This window comes from Cavia porcellus, unplaced genomic scaffold (assembly GCF_034190915.1).
Source record: "Cavia porcellus strain 051 isolate PalLab524CR breed Dunkin Hartley unplaced genomic scaffold, mCavPor4.1 scaffold_8, whole genome shotgun sequence".
Lineage (NCBI taxonomy): Eukaryota > Metazoa > Chordata > Mammalia > Rodentia > Caviidae > Cavia > Cavia porcellus.
The window spans coordinates 58044057-58059899 of NW_026947491.1; the positions used below are offsets into that span (position 1 = coordinate 58044057).

At 36.8% G+C, this 15843-nt stretch overlaps 1 protein-coding gene across 2 annotated transcripts in view; it reads left to right on the plus strand.

Moving 5' to 3' along the window:
* Window positions 1-3665: 3665 nt before the first annotated feature.
* Msrb3 (methionine sulfoxide reductase B3) overlaps window positions 3666-15843 on the plus strand; it is a 197678-nt gene continuing 185500 nt past the window's right edge. The window contains exon 1 of one of the 2 annotated variants that reach the window (XM_063255081.1): window positions 3666-3800. The gene's annotated coding sequence lies outside the window, so the exon portion shown is untranslated. Of the gene's footprint in view, window positions 3801-4265; window positions 4399-15843 lie in introns of those variants that run through there. The other variant, XM_003476108.5, reaches the window with a different exon arrangement.

Below are 15843 nucleotides of genomic sequence, written 5' to 3' on the forward strand. Positions count from 1 at the left end.
AGTGAGGCAGGAGGCAGTCTTCCGTCAGTATAAAAATGTTCTCAACAAGAGTGAGAGTGAAAACATTCTACTTTCTGTGACAGTGACAAGGAATTTGGAGTGGATTGAGGGCAGTTAGAAAAATCTTCTTTTTGAAAGTCTGTTACATTCCCTCTGAGAAAACCACACTCACTCTACACTTGATCACTGATTGGTTTAAAACAATTGCACTTGATAAATGTTCACTATACTTAAGTAATAATGAGTTTCTTGCTCTGGCTATAAGCTTTCAAACAGTGCATAGCACTACCGTGTCCATCTCCACTGCCAGTTTTTGGCATCCGTTTAGTTCTTTGGGAATGTGGAGAGGGGTTGTCCCAAAGCTTTGCAGTGACTGGTAGATTTTATTAAAGAGCTGAGAATAGCATGTTAAAAAGATTATAGCTTGGATGTCTGTAAGATTTATCCATTTTTAAAAGGGAATGTCTAAAGTGTGGCTTTGTAAGAAGGTAACATCACAGTCCTTTTCTTTAGCATACCAGGTCATGTTCTGTATCAGGTGACTCTTCCATATTAGCACAGCTGAAGAACTAGGAGAGAGTACCTGGCTAGGAGGGGCCAGTTCATAGGCTGCTTAGTGGTTTATGAGATACACTCATTAGAGAATGATGATAGAATCAGATTCTTCCCTGTGGGGCTTTTGATTATGAGATATATTTAGAGAAAGTTGGCACTGGGCGTGGGAGCAGGAGTGGAAAGACAGGCAGAGAGACAAAGAACTATAGTTGTGAAATATGCAATACTGAAGACATTTCATGAGACATTGGAACAGCTGGCTGTACTGACCTAAGAGCTGCCTACATGCATCTCTTCCCAGGTCTGTCTTCAGAGAAAGTAGGTTGCTAAGAATATTTAAACCACAAAGATTGCTAATGGTACAAATCAGGTCCACCTCCCCTTTACTGCTGTTAAATGATTACAACCTCATCACTTAGGTGAGGGTAAGTATGGTATAGCAAGGAGAGGAAACAAGTTCTGTATTAGGTCCTTGCATTTAAAACACAGTTTTTAAAGTAATATGTTAAGATGCTTGTTACTAATGTTCTAATGAAAAAATAATCAGAGAGAGCATTGTGAAATGTATGGCTGAAATACTAGTGATTAAACTACGAAATTTGTAGGATTGTGATCTGAAGGTGGGACTTTTCCTGTTTCCCCAGTTGTCAAAGGTACAGGTCCCATCCATCCTCCAGGAGCAGAAAGCATGATCTGACAAGCCAGTTAAGCCTCTGGTCTTATTTCCACATATAGTCTTTACTTCTAGTACTTGAAGTAACCCAAGTGCATACCAGTTACTTAAAACCTCAAAAGTTCAAGGAACGTAGTTTTTGGACACCACTCCTTGTTAAAAATAATGTGGAGAAAATAGACCATATTAGTAAGTAAAAAATATATTTGAACTTTGGAAAGAGGTTTGAATTCAAATACTTCTTTACTCTTTCCTGGTGCCATATCATTTATCTTCATCAGTTCTTAGCTCTAAAACAGGGATAAGAATAATAAATTCACAGACATTTGTAAGGATTTAAATGAGGTATGGGGCACAAAACATTTAGCCCAGTGTTTATCAGTTATTATGCATTCATTAATTGTAGTTCATTTCTCAGTTACTTAACACAGTTAAATCAACTTTTTAGAATAGCTATTGAACTGGGCATGGTGGATCATGTCTGGAATCCCAGTGCTCAAGAGACTGATGGTGGAAGATTGCAAGTTCCAGTCCATCCTGTCTCAGGATATAGCACAGTGGAAGGCCCTGGGTTCAATCCCCAGTACAGCAAAAAACGACATCAACAACAAAAAGGCTGCTGATACTGATGTTTGCAAAGTTGAGAAGTTGAGTAATTAACTTTTCATTTATATTAACATGAGTTAAGTTTAGAATGACATTACATTCTATATATTTTTACATTTTTGTAATTAAGGTCATTAAATGAAAATATTTTAATGCAGCCATAATTATTCTAATCCTTGGAAACATACTTTTTGTCTATTTTTAGTTTCTATATTCCAGTCTACAAATGGCTGTGCTCATTTTATTTTTGTTTTAAACATTTAAGACTATAGGCAAAGAACTATGCCAGGTGGTCTAAGAAAAGAAACAGAAGTTTATGTAATGCAAGGTAAAAGATATTTTAAAAAAAGAGGAGAGGGAAGGAATACTCAAGTTTCTCAATTATTTCAACTACCTAGGTTCTAGGTACCTAATTGAATAATAATATTATGGGTCGTTTAAGTCCCTTTTAAAAAACTGTGCTGCAATTTATTTACCATTAGTTTACTTGGTCATTTGCTTTTACTCCCATTATCACTGCTAATATATTAAAGGTGAAATCTTCCCACTTGCCAGCCATAATTCATGAGACGCAGAGGTTTTTTAATACCAGATGTTTTAATGGAAGCCACTTGCAAATGGACTGGTTTTTGGCTTACAGGCCTTCATACTGTGCCAGAGTTGAATTTGTTTTGAAATAAGGTTTCTGATTTTCAAATAAAGTACTTTCAAACAAATAGTGTGATGTACAAATTATCATCACTTTAATTCATGTTGGAATAATCCACTCTCTAAATCTGTTTGACATTTACCCCTGAAGTGTTTTACATCAATAAATCATTTCTGTAGCATCTTAAATGTTCATAAGTAATTTTATAACATCTTGTATATCCAGGTCCTGTCCCACTGAGTAAAAAAAATACAGTAATTAAGACATAACTACCTATCCTGAAAAGCTAAGGGTCATTTGGACTTGATTACTCAAAGGCTGTGCCAAAGAATAGTAAGGCAACTACAGGTTTGGACCTATACTTAAACATCTGGGACTGAAATTCTGGTCATCAGAGGTAGCGCCTTTTTAATAAATCTCAACTTTGCGCTTTAGACAAGCTACAATAAATACACAAGGGATGTGTATGTGTGTGTGTGTGTGTATAAGAGATAGATGAATAGAAGTTGGAGGCAAAACGTTCCGTGTAAACTACAATCCTCAACCAGTGTGAAAAATTAAATCTACCAGTTAGCCTGCCTCAACTCCATATATAGCATTCAAATACAAGTACCGGAAGAGCCCCTTTGCAATTGCGTGTACACACACACACACACACACACACACACGCACACGCGCGCACTGGTTTGTGGCAGGCAGGCACTGGTTCGCTGAATTATAATGCAGAGTACGTGTGGGATGGCTCACCTGTGTGATATAACTGGCAGTGCTGCTCCTGCCTTAGCCTCCTACACTTGGGTATTTGCCAAAACTTTTATGTCTTGACTATCAAACCTCTCAACTCTGACAGGTCTTCCCCAGGTCCCTGACTCCCTGTCCGCCGTCTCCACGGCTGTTCTCGCACCCGCCAGGGGTCTCAGGTGGAACCTGGCAGCGGGGTGCTCGGGTGTGCTCTGGGCCCAGAGTGGAGAGCGGATGCCCGCCGGCCGCCCCGGGCGGCTGTGGGGGAGGCGGGGGCTGGCGGCCGCCGAAGCCCGGGCAGCGGGCCCCGCCGCGGCCGGCCGGCGCGCTCCGCGGTCCTCCCTCGCCGGCTCCTATGCTCATATTTGGACTCCGCGGCCCGTGCCCAGGAATTTCCCGTCATGCCTCCCGCCGCCCCGTCCGTCGCCCGAGCCGGGAGGAGGAGGGAGGCTCGGACCGCGGCGCCGGCGGCTGGGGGCCTTCCTATGCGAGCGCGGCGGACCCGCCCGCACCCCCTCGCGCTTTGCCTCTGCCTCAGCCTGTGCCTGGCCGCGGCGCGGGGAGCCGCACAGTCGGGTAAGTTCGGGTTCCCTCCCGGCGGCGCCTCTCCCTTCCCACCCGACCCTGCCAAGTTGGGGTGGGACTGGCCCGGGTCCCTCGGGACTCCGGCTGCGCCCCTCAGCGCGCGCGCGACGCCCCCGCCGCCCGAGGAGGGTCGTGCCCGCGCCCGCGCCCGCGAGGCGGGGCCCAATGGAAGGAGGTCAGTGGCGGCTCGCGTCTCCCCGCCGACAAAGGCGTCCGGCCCCCGCGCCGACACCTTATCCCGTCCCTGGAGCGAACCTGAGCCGCGGGAGCCTCTGTCCTGGCGCGGGGCCCCGAGGGAGGGGTCTGGCTCGGCCTCGGCTAGACGCGGAGGGCGCGGCGGCCCCAGTTTCGGAGGGCACCGGGCGGCGCCGAACGTGGAGCCCGGATAACGGGCCTGGGGCGTGGGAACGCGCTGCCGGACCGCGCCTCCGCCGCGCGCCGTCCGGGAGAGTGGGCGCTGGACGGGCAGGGGGCGGCGCGGGGAGCCGCAGGAGAGGCGCGCCCGGGCCGCCAGCGCCGCTGTGCCAGGCTCCTGCTGCCTCGCTGGCACTTCGTAGGCCGAAGTCTAATAGAGCCCCGACTTTGCCAGGTATCACTTTTGTTTTTAAATGGAAAACAAAAACAAAACCAAGTCCATTTTAAAGTTTTACATTGCACTATTTCAAGTCAAACTATGAATGAAAAGTACTGTTCGTTCCTTATTAGTTTTAAGGCTATAAGTCATCAAATGTGGCACTTCTAAGCCGTGACGGTAAAGTTTTAAAAGATAATTTTCTTTGAATCGTGTAATAGTAGTAGGGAAGAGAGTTTTTAAGGATATGGATGTCATAAAAAGCAATTAATTCAAAATACAACAAAGGATTAAGGAAAATGTGAAATTGCATGACCTCTTGTTTTAGTGATGATGAATTAATGATTGTTGCAACCTTTATGAATGTGATATTCTTGGTTCTTTATTTTGTCTGTAATGGAAGATGACATATTGTAATTCCTGAGAGCTGATATTATGTAGATTTTAGTTTTCTTTTGTTTTTGTCACCAATAGACGAACCTGTCAAAATATGATTTGGATAACTAGGACACATAAATTAGTTGAAAAGACTCTTCTAAGCTTAGATTATATTTAGCACTTTGGTTTATCTTCATATTTTCATTTATAACAGAGGTGGCAAGATAAATTTTTTGAATAGATTTTAAAAGATAATTTTATCTATAAAACTTTTAAGATATTTTAGAATCTGTAAAATAGTCACAGAATCAATGGCTGATATGTATGACATTTCACTTCATTAAATGTTTATAAATACTAACTTAATAAAATCAAGTTCACATTTGTCTCCAAATAATGCTGTTTTCTAAAAGGACCTGCTTTTTATAAGTTCATATTTTAAGAGAAGCTTTAATAGCACCTTTTGGAAAACACAACAGGTTCTAACTTTACTTTTTTCCCAGTGACTTCTAAAAACTATCTACCATGCTGTGTAATAAAGAGTGTGTTGTATTGCAGGGAATACATGCATACATTTTTTTTCTGTGTTAGTCATGTGTTGACTTACCTAATACCTGTGGTCAAACAGCCTCTGAAGACCAAACTATACTACTGTGAACTCTTTTGAATACCAGGTTTACATTTGGAACGTTTAAGCATATATTCTTTTAATTTTGGTCCCTGCTGATTTATCAATCTAATTTCAAGTGACTTTTAGTGGGGTCCTATATGAATGTCTGAAATTTTTTGTATTAAAATCAGTAGTTCTTTGTCATTTAGATATTTGTTGGGGTGCCAAAACTATCTGTCTACCAGTATTGCAGCATACAATGTCATTTAAATATCGAATCAACACACTGTTTTTAAATTTTAAAGGTGCTTATTCTGATATTTTAACTAAGATACTAATCTATAAAGTCAGAAATTTTGTTTTACTCAAGTGTGATAATTGGAATGTCTGAACACTGTGCTATGCTAGAAGTAAGATTTAGCAGTATTCTAAGATATGTATTGTTCATCAATCAAAGATAGACATTAAACCATTGAAAACCACCTTTAGGAAATAATGCTTTTTAGTTCTATCGTAATCTGTTGACAGTTCTTGGTTTTATCCTCAGTTGTATAACCTATTACAATTAGGGGTTGGTTGGTTAATTTGGTTACAAATACATAGCTTCTGTCTCTGAATGAAATGAAATGAAAAAGAAAAAGGTGAATGAAATGAAAATGAAAAGGGTGGATGTGCTTCCCATGTCTCTTCTAACTGTAGGGTATGGTTTTTGTTTAACCCTTAAGAGCTACCCACTGCAGCTGGTTCAAACTTCTGATTGTCGGACTCTGACTTGCTACACATGTTAAACTGGTTTACCTGTAGTCAGACCTGATGAATGTGGATACAGCTTTGGGGAGCCTAGATCAGCCTCAGGATTCACTTAATGTCTGGCATATACCTTAACATTAAGTACAGAGTTCCTTATTATTAATCTTTTGTAACTTTGTTTCCTTCATTTAATAGTCAAAATTACTGATAATGTAATAGGGTGAATGGATGTTCTTCGTAGGTGGTGTAACTCAGACCCTAACAGCATTGATTAATAATCAGTTTGGGTATTTTGGCCCAGGTTAGGGATGCCAGCAGAGATTAACCAGTCCTTCCTGTGGCTAGGAAGGTTGTGACTAGTTGTCTGGAAAGAGTCCAAATAAAATGCCTTCTATCGAAGTATTTGATCCTCACAGAAGACTAGATTGGATTTATGTATCTGCTTTATTCAGAATTAAATTGTCTTTGGAAATGATAATCAGTTATTTAATTGATAATTTGTTAGCATTTCTTATGGTTATATAGCTATCTCAAGATTTTACTGTGAATCTTCTGATTTTCTCCTTCTTGGGCATAATATGTTTTACTTTTTAAAAGGCTTAGCACATGGTCATATCATGTATTTCAGTATATGGCATTCTGAACTTCCATCTGTGGCTTTTAGGGAAATAGAAATAAAGGGAAAAGAAAATATGGAAAATGTAGATCCATAAGGACTTTATGGGAGATATTGGTTATTACTTTACTTAAGTCTGTTGCAAGTAACAAAAATGAACTTGAGCTAGTTTTTAGCAAAAGAAAAGTAAAGGAGGAAGAAAGGAATTTGTTGGAAGACCTTTGGATGCCAAGCACAGACAGACCTTATTAGGGCCTGGGACTAGGGACTGGAAAACCTGGAACATTCCCTGTCTATAGTTTTTGCTTTTCTTTATTTCATTGTTCTTTCTTTGGTGAACATTTTTATGTTTCTCCTTTTTATCTTATTTTTCAAAGTTGAATATAACTGCTCAGAAGCTTTTGAGTATTTAAGTATCCCTTGCATAAGGAAAGATGAAATTATTGAGTCTTGATCCTGAATTCCTGAGCAGAAGAACCTGACAGAGACAGTTTGAGTCACATGATTACTATAGATTTTTTTTCCTTTATTCTAATTCTAGAGTTATATGTAGTACAACCAGTTAGATGGTTTGAGTATGCATTATTTTTTATTTTATATTTTGGAACTATTGGTCCTTAAAGAGTATAATTTCTCCTGATTACAATGTCTGCAGAAATGTGTGATACCGTCAGGGTGATTCTAGGAGCCTAGCACAATTCATACTGCTGCGAGAAAACTGGAGAAGAAACTTGTAAGGAATAAACTGAGTGGAGCAGCACAAGCAGGAATTATAAGCTGGGCATATAATGAAATGAAATTGTGAAAATCCTGTCTGATAATGACTATTCCATTCTGTAGTCGTTTGCGTATTTCCCAGAATTCACTGAATAAAATGTTGAGTTCAAATAGCTCTTTAGGATAAATTCATTAAAAGTATGAAAGTCTTAGAAATATTCAAAATAGAAATACTTTAGGGACCAAAAGATTCATTAGTTGAGGTTCTTCCTGCTCCATGCAAGTCATTGGGAGGTGAGGTCCTTAGTTAAGGCATATGTCAGATGGATATTTTGTAATTTTCTCGTGCTTCTAGGGCATTTTTGTACCTTGGTTGGCAAGGTACAAATTATTCTATAGTTTGTACTATACTATTGTGCTGTACTAGACTATTCTATTCTATACTATACTGTTCTACACTGTACTTGTACTATACTGTAGTTTGTACCAGTCTATACTAATCTTTGGTTATAGTTAAATATATATATTTATAGTATAGTATAGTAAATATATTAATAGAAAAGTAAATATATATTTATAGTATAGTACATACATATACTGTATATATTAATCTTCTTTACTAGACTATAAAATACTTTAGCCAAAGGATCTCCTAGAAGCATTCTGGTATGCTCTCAAGTATCCCTTTTCTCAAATTATACTGATTATGATTTTTTCAAATATTCTCAAGTTTTTATGACATCTGGCTTGCCTACTGACTTCCTCCTTTGGCACTGGAGTTTAGCCACACTGTTTTTTTTTCTTAGTCCTTTAAGATATGCCAGGATTTTCTATGAATATTTTGATTTCCTATGTGAAAATCAAATATGTAGAACGAATAAGATGTTTTTATGTCAACTGAAATTCCATAGAAGAAAATATATAGCAAACTCACATGGAAGGAATTCAACTTATTGACAACCAATATTTTCTAGATCAAATGGAGGACAGATATGGAGAAAAAATTGAGCACATATAAAGAGATAAAGGATGGAAAATTGGTTACACTTAGAACATGGAAAATTTTTAATCCTAGGCCATGGAATTTGGAATGAGTTAGCTATGAAATTGAATTTTTTTGACTCATGAAATGTTATAATTAGGCTAGCAGTTCAGGGGATAGATCAAATTGAGAAAGAAACCATAGAATTAATGAAGACATGCTTTAAGAGTTTTTGTCAAAGAATAAAGCCCTTCAGTAGAGTACTAGCTATGGAAGTAGAGACGTGCTCCTAAAGTACACTGGTCAGAAATGAACACTTAATTAGATACGGGGAGAGAAAGGCATGAATAAAAGTTTATAGTAAGATACTAAACCTGAAGAACTGAGAGAATGTGAATTTAGGTCTATGAGTTGGGTAAAACTGAGATTTTTAAAATATATCTTGCATTTGACAGGCTTGTAGGATACTCATGGAAATGTGTAATAGAATCGTGTGAGAGACTGGAAATTGAAGGTAAAGAGATCAAGATTGAGAATAAACCACTTACGAGCAAAGGGTTAAAAATAAAAGTAAGAAGAGAACATTTAGTGGCTGGAGTAAGAGGTGATCTACAGGAGAAACATGATACAAAGATAGAATTTTATCTGACTGTAAAAGACACAGTCTATGACATTCTGTCCATGAACTTTCTTTAAGAAACATCACATTTCTTAACTTGACAGATAAATTATGGGAAACATTCAACAAAGGCTACTGCTTCCAGAATGACATTAAAAGTGCAAAATTGTTGCTGCTACTTACTGGTTTAACCCGTTTTCCTTGGCTTCTTATCTTTCTGAAGATAAAGTGCTAACTCCTTGGGTGGTTTTACCATCAGCAAGCCTTGTTTTCCTCTGTAAGTCAGGCTTCTTTCAACTTGCTCAGTCCTGAACACATTCTGCCTTACATTCTTGTTCCTCCCTTTGTTGTCTCCAAGAATGGAAGAATACAAAGATGTAATTTCCACCAGATGAAGTACTACTGATACCTTTAAAAAAATTCCTTTGTGGGTACTACTTTATGGCTATGATCAGGTTCTTATTTTATAAAATAATTGTTGACAGCTTCCTAATCTAAATTTTAAAAAATTATGATATCGAATCCCTCCCTCTTTTTTCCTCACAAAATGCCTTGCTTATGTTATTTTTTGAAGTGACACTTGCAAGACTCTAACACACTTCAGTTGGTCCAACTGCGCCACCATGTCCCAGCCCCTGACCCATAGGCACAGTGGTCTGGAGCAACATTCTCATTCTGCATTTGGGTTATCTAGGTTTATGATGACTGGAAAACCTTAAGACATTTGTTGATACATGGCTTCCTGAAGGAGAGCAGAGGAAATTTATTTTATAAGAGGGCTTATGTACAGACTGTAAAGATTTATAAAACTTGGAGATGACTATAAAAGAAATAGAGAATAATGGTATAAAATGTGCATTCTAAATTTTGAGCTTCCAGACCAGCAGTATATTCTGATTCTGTGTTTCTAAAAATAGTAATTGTTCATCACATTTGTCTAAAGTGATACGTAAAACATACGTTATTAAGAGTAAATTTTAACTCTAAATTTAAAAAGAGGACTCTTCTCTATTGTATTAGTTGTGCTTTTAGTAGCTAGTGACTCAGAGAGTACATAACGACAGAAAGCTCCTATACAAATAAAAATATAAATATAAATGAATATAAATATAAATATAAATGAAAAATACAAATATAAATGAATTAAAAATATAAAACACTCTTATTGAGAACTATACATATGTGGAAATTTTGACTTATACAGCCTATAGACAGACTTGATTTCTTGCTATGTGAATACTTTCACAAAAATTCTGGCCTCAGTTTTGAGTGGCTCATTGTCATCTCACTTTGAATCTGGAGACTTGTGAGAAAATTTGAGCCATAACTGAAATTTTGAAATGCAAGAAAATTTCTCAAAATGCTTTTACTCCAGGTATTGCATTTTATGACAGGCAATGTACTTTGTGCTACATCTGGGTTATTAAACCAACTCAATGATTAGAACTCAGATTCATTATATAAATACTTTAAAAGTTACATTTCAAGTAAATGAGCATCATTATTATGGTTATAGTGTGATTTTAAGGTGAGTTTTAATGGGTTATTTGCATGTACACACTTGCGCATAGCAGTCACTTTTATGCCCACGACATAACTGTTTTCTATTCTTTTTTTTTTTTGGTCTTTTTCCTTTTTATCGGTACCGGGGTTCGAACTCACGACTGCCTGCTTGCAAGGCAGGCGCTTATGCCGCTGAGCTAAATCCTCAGCCCCTCTGTTTTCTATTCTAATAACATATAAAATTAATCCTTATAGTTTTTGGACCCACTGTTTTATTTAAAGGGTCCAATATCAAATTTACAACATTGTTGAAAGTAAACCTATGTTGCATGGTAGAATCTATTAAACAAATCGACAAGCCTTATATAAATCAGATAGTCCTAAAAGTCTGTGCTTTGTTTATGTTTATCTTACATTGTTTTTATTGTGTTTGGTTGTGAGAAACTGGTAATTTTGGTTGGGGTTGAGGGAAAACTGTAGTGCCTGTTATAGGTGGACACTTAGATTAGTGGTGTTTAGCTAAAAGCCATGCCTTTCGACACAGTCCAGGAGATTAGGTATGGCAATGAGTGACAGACCACAGTGATTTTTGAGCAACAAAAGTTGAAAACAAAAGAAAAAAGTGCACTGTAGTCCTTGCTTGTGATTTATTTCTGGTGCGTGAATAGTGCCTTCTAGTCAGATTGCCTTAGTGGGTCAAAAGGAGAATGAATTGAGGTAGAGGATGTTTTGCTATGAGCAGTGCCATGTGAAGAATTGCAGACTCGTTTGCAAATTTGTTTGCTTGTGGTTATGTTGCAAGGGAGTTGAGGAAGTGATGTAAAAAGAACGTTGAAGGCAAATGGGGAGACAGCGTTCGCCCAGACGGTGTTCACCCAGGTGTGTTCTAGCTTAAGTCATTTAAATTTGTTGTACCGCAGTTTTCACTTTTGCAAAATGAATGAGTCAGGTTCAGTAATGCTGTTGCTTTTAAGATTCTGTAATCTATAGGTTGTCTAAAAGTCTGCAAGTTCTGCCGTAATTTTTAACAATTATAACATGATTAATAAATTATGTGAAATTGTCTTTTCTTGTTTGTTTTTAAGTTTCATAAGCTATTTTGTTGAATTAATTGCAAGTGTTCTCTAACATCTCATGCTTAATGTTTGTTGCCTACTATACCCAGTAATTTGAACTGTAGACAAAAATGACAAAACCCTTTTTAAGATTCAGTATTTATTTAAAAGGTAGATTACAGCATATTGGAAACATCATATTATAGCTTACCAGAAGTAATGGCACTATGTACTAGAAATTATGTCTATTTCTCTATGTGTATAGTTATGAATTACTTGTTTATGCTTGAGAATATATCTCAGATGGAAAAAAGTCTTTTAACAGGGTATGCTACTAGTGATATTTGCCTCTGACAATGCTAGGAATTTATTTAATTCATCAACTGATTCATCTTGGTCTTATCATGTAAAAACATATCATCACCTTGATCTTCAAAGAAGAAAAAATACTTATTTGACAGGTAAGAAAATATCTTTTTTGTCGGATTTGACATCAGAAATCTAATTCCAGTATTCTGGGAGGCTGAGAAAGTGAATCACAAGTTGGAGCCTAGCCTGCATTACTTAGTGACCTTTTAAGACCTTGTCTCAAAACAAAAAATAAAAAGAGCTGGGGATGTACGTCAGAAAGCCCTAAGTTCAACCCTCAGTACAAAAGAATTCTTCTCTTGTCTTTAACTTTTAATAGTAACTTTTTGTCTTTATTATAAAATATTTTATATACATAAAGAATATAAAACATCTGGGTAAGGCATAAATAATTTTTTTAAAAAAATCTGGGTGCTCCTACTCAGCTTCAGAATAAATTGGTAAGGCTTCTTGAGTGACTTCATCTACTGACATCTTGCTTCTTCTTGGAGGTACTTACAGTCCTGCATTTTCTGATTTTCATTGAACATAAATGAGAACTGATAAACTTTTGCCGTCGATGTAGCTCTCCATATGACATTGTTGTTTTGTGTGCATTAGAACTTTATATAAATTATATCATCTGCTTATCTTCAAGTATCATATCATCATGTGTCTTCCATGACTTTTTTCCCTACAACATTGTGTCTATATTGGTTTGTGTGACTTAATTTTAAAATCAGCTTCTCTTTTTTTCCCAGCATTTCTTTTATTATCCGTGTTTTTCTACTTTTTAATTTACTTATGCTCTTCCACATTTATCCATTAAGTTTTTGGTGTTTTCCATAAAGTCAAATGTTTGTAAGCTTCATCCTCTGTATATTAAATACTGTTAGGAGTAATGATAATAGTGAGAGTAATAAAAAATACATATGAGTGTTAGTATATTCCAGGCACTGTTCTAAATTATATATTAGCTCACTGAATGCCTATGGCATTTTTTCAAAGAGACACAAAGTTATCATGATAAAGAATAAGAGTACTAAGATTAGTGAACACAGAGTTATTCAATAATTTGTATGACTGTAATTTAAAGAAGATAGTTTGATTTCACAATCTTGCTTTAAGTATTAAACTAATTCATATGTCATCTTTTTAAATTATATTTTTCCCATTTAACTTTTTTAAGTTATTAAAATAATGCAAGGACATTCAAAGAGAAATGGGCCTCCCGTACCATTTGAATAAATTCTCTTGCTTAGCACCAACTGCTGTCATGACACAGTTCAATTTGCCTCATAGATAGACCGTGCTTTTCTTTTTCTTTCTCTCACTTTTTTTTTTTTTTTTTTTTTTTTTTTTTTTTTGGTACAGGGGATCAAACTCACGACTTTGTGCCTGCCAGGCAGGCGCTTGTGTCACTGACCTAAATCCCCAACCCTTTTTCTTTTAAAATTATAAATGTTTTATTAATTTTTAACATGGACAATATTTGTATATATCTATGGGGTCTAATGTGATGTTTTGATATGTGCATACATTGTAGAAAGATTCAGTCCTGCTGATTAATATGTATATTCCCTATGCAACTTATCTTTTATGATGCAGACTTTGAAAATCTATTCTTTCAGCAGTTTTGAACTATTTAACATATTATTAGCTGGAGTTACCATGCAGTGCAGTAGATCACTAAAATTTATTCCTCCAGCCTAATTGAAATGATATATTTTGATCAACATCTTGCCTTTTCCCATCCTTCCTTCTCTCCAGATGATGATTTCCTTATACAAATTTTTAAAATTCTGTATTATTTATTTTTGCCCTCTCCATTACAAAGAAACATTTTTTGACTGTAGTTTTGAGTTGAGCCGGCTGATTTCTTTGGACCAGTTTCTATATATTTGGGCAGCAGTATCCGCTTAAAAATATTTTTGTGGTCTTAGATGAATCAGTGAATCATCCTGAGCATTGTATTTCCTAGATAAGTTGCATCTGTCAAGTAAAATTTACTTTATTAACTAGACATATAATTGTTAATCAGATCTTTTCAGTATTAAATAAACAAGCTCAAAAAGGAAAATAGTTAAAATATGATAGGGATTGGAAATTACCAATTTTACTTAAATCCCTGAGATTACAGAAGAAGAAAGGTTAACATAGAGAGATAAAATCCTGTGGTACCATAACTTTTCTTGTGCAGCTTTTTTTTTTTTTACAGTAGTTAACTGATTATTCTTTTTTCTCATATGCAGTGTTTTTTTTATGTCTTCCAGATCTTTACAAGCTCTTGGATTATTTTCTAATATCTCATTTATTTAAACACGTTCAAATTCCTCTGATCTCTAAAAACAAACCAGAAGCATGTTCAACCCGACATCCCTGTGATCAAGCTATTTTACAGTTGTTTTTATTCTTCTTATTTCTTTATCTTCCATCTATCCAAAAATATGTATTGAGTCCTCTTACGTGGTAGGCATTAACCTGTCTACTTTTGGAGGATACACTGTGAACTAGAGAGAGAAAGGCCACATTCTCAGGGATTTCCCTTCTCTGTTTGGAACTGGAATGACCTGTTGTAGAAAGAGCAACAAGACCATTTTATGGTGGGAGCAAGTCAGTGCATGGTTAGAGTTGAGGGCTAGATCATAAGAGGCTTTCTGACCATTATTAGGAGGGTAGATACTGTGCTGTGTGAAGCCATTATTAGAAGGTTTTGGGTAGGCAGTAACGAGATCTAATTTATATTTACGAATAATCACTTTGGCTGCAGTGTGGAGGCTTGATTTTAGAAATCAAGAATATAAGGCGGCCACCATTTAGGGCTATGTCAATGGTTCACATAGAAGTTGATACTGGCTTAGACAAGGGTGGAAATGCCAGAACTGAAACCTTGATGATGAATTTGATAGAGGGTCTAGGAAAAAGGAAGAACCATTCAGATTGTTCCACAGAAGTTTATTTGAAGACAGTGATGGAGTTCATATTATTAAATCTGTTTGATTCAGTTTGGACTATATCCTTCTGATCCAGGTATTTGACTCACTGAGCACTCACTACTAGAAATAGTCCTTTTTCTTGGTTTCTAACTCTGTTATTAGATGTGCAGTCATAGGCAAATTAATTGAACTGTCCATGCCTCAATTTCTTCACTTGTAGAATGGAAATAATACTGTACCTATTGCACATAGGTTCTTATGATCATAAAGGAATATATGTGAATTAATTAGCACAGTGTCATCCATAGTATCATCATCATCGTTGTGATTATAGTCCTCATTATCTTTGTCCTTGTGAAATAGTACTTATCAGGACCTCTTGCTTCTCTTGACAGTTGTTCCTTTTTTACTTTCTTTGATCTTTCTAGAAGGGTTTACCTCTAAATGTTAAAATTCCTTGGGATTCTGACAGTTTTCTGTTTAATACATCTTCTTAGATGATCTTATTTGCTCCTTGGCATCAGTTCCATCTGTATGTAATAATCCCTCCATCCTACATACCTATTCACCTGCCAAATTCTTTTTCCTAAGCCATAGACTATATATCTACTTGTTTTTTTTATTGCCTTTACTTGGATGACTATGCCTCAGGCACTTTAAACAAACAGGTTAAGACTGAATGCTTTTTGCACCTGAACTTAACTCTTCCCCTACTGTTTCCTAGCTTAGTAAATGGCACTACCATTGCTTGTGTTGCTTGAAGCAGAGCTAGAGTCCTTCTCCTCGTAGTTTGTTTGTTTGTTTCTTGTCTATGTCATCTCCTTGCTATCTTTGGTTTTAGGCCACTCAAATCTGTTTTTATTTTTTTCATCGTAATTCTCATTTGCCAGTCTGATCATGTTACTTTCCTTCTTTAGTTCATTTTGTTTTTAAGGTGAAGTTAGAAACT